Below are 1389 nucleotides of genomic sequence, written 5' to 3'. Positions count from 1 at the left end.
ATTTTCTTTAATTTAAATTTCTTTAAATTCAGGTTTAACAGCATTAGCTTTAGCTCACAAACACTAACACAATTTAGGTAAGAATCATTGAATTATAATCAATGTCCATTGATTATATACTAATGGAGATTGCTTTCTACTGACACAAATCTTAAAATCTGAGAGAAACTGGAATTATAGTGAGTCTGCCTCCTAAAGTGAATTGAGTCAAACATATTTTTGAATCATAATATCTCCTCTAAACTTTAACAACACATGATATGCAATACCTTCTGACAAACATGCAGTGTTTCTTGAGTTATTGCCTAATTTTAGAATTCCTTCTGGACCGGCCCGGTGGCGCACTTGGTAGAGTGCAGCACTTGGGAGCGCGGTGGCACGCCTGCCGAGGGTTCGGATCCCATATAGAGACCGGTCCGCTCACTGGTTGAGCGCGGTGCGGGCGCGACACCGAGGGTTGCAATCCCGTTGCCAGTCGCGGTGCGGGCGCGACACTAAGGGTTGCAATCCCATTACCGGTCACGAAAAAAGACAAAAAAAAAAGGAAAAAAAAAAAAGAATTCCTTCTAAGAACTTGCCAGAAAATATGCCCTGTCAATTCTTTACCTTTTCAATCCATTTCTAATGAAAAGCTGCAACAAAAAAATTGAATTACAGTCCCAGATTCACTGCTGGAGTTCTTGTGCCTTTATAGTTTGGTATTACAAAGCATCAATAACCATAAATAGAAAGCCTTTTTTAAAGGTTTCATTTGCTTCTTCTATCCATAAAGAAGGACTAGCATGTACCATTCTATAGAGAAGGAATAGCATATACCGTGGTAAAACAGAATTCACTTGTCCTAAAATAATAAAGCCTGAGTGTTAGATTTAGTGAATCAATATTTTCTCATGAAGATAGGACACCACCAAAACCAGTCGATTTTGTGCTAATACTGGGTGGTCCAAAAAAAGATGAAGTATTGAAACAATTCTACATTTTTGGAGGAGCAGTGGAAAAACAAATGTAGGAAGCAGGTCAGTGTTTAATAACCCCTGAAAAGACATAGTCTGTTAACTTTTCTTCCAATTAGGCTTTTTGTGTATGATCATGCAGTGGTTTTGATGAATGGATGAATTGGTAGATAGGTAAATAGAGATAGATGGATAGATAGATATGCTTGCAAGTAAACATATATAACTCAGATTTGGTTCATATTTTGAGAGGCTGAGAATTAACAAAAAATAGTTTAACAGTAAGTGATAATATTACTTTAAAAATCTACTCCATAAACATTTGTTGCTCTTCGTTAGCAAGGTTCATGGTGATGACGATGATGATGATGACAATGATGTGATGATGATGATAAAACATTTTAAATGCTTTAAAGGTTTCTTGTGGTTCTGTGAG

The 1389-nt window shown here is 36.6% G+C and overlaps 1 protein-coding gene across 1 annotated transcript in view; it reads left to right on the top strand.

Moving 5' to 3' along the window:
- Nucleotides 1–1389, top strand: part of SVEP1 (sushi, von Willebrand factor type A, EGF and pentraxin domain containing 1) — a 189706-nt gene that overhangs the window by 6542 nt on the left and 181775 nt on the right. The window lies entirely within an intron of this gene.

Source organism: Galeopterus variegatus, unplaced genomic scaffold, assembly GCF_000696425.1.
Source record: "Galeopterus variegatus unplaced genomic scaffold, G_variegatus-3.0.2 Scaffold4581, whole genome shotgun sequence".
NCBI lineage: Eukaryota > Metazoa > Chordata > Mammalia > Dermoptera > Cynocephalidae > Galeopterus > Galeopterus variegatus.
Note: the sequence above shows the minus strand (reverse complement) of the source record. Positions and strands in the feature narration are given on the sequence as shown.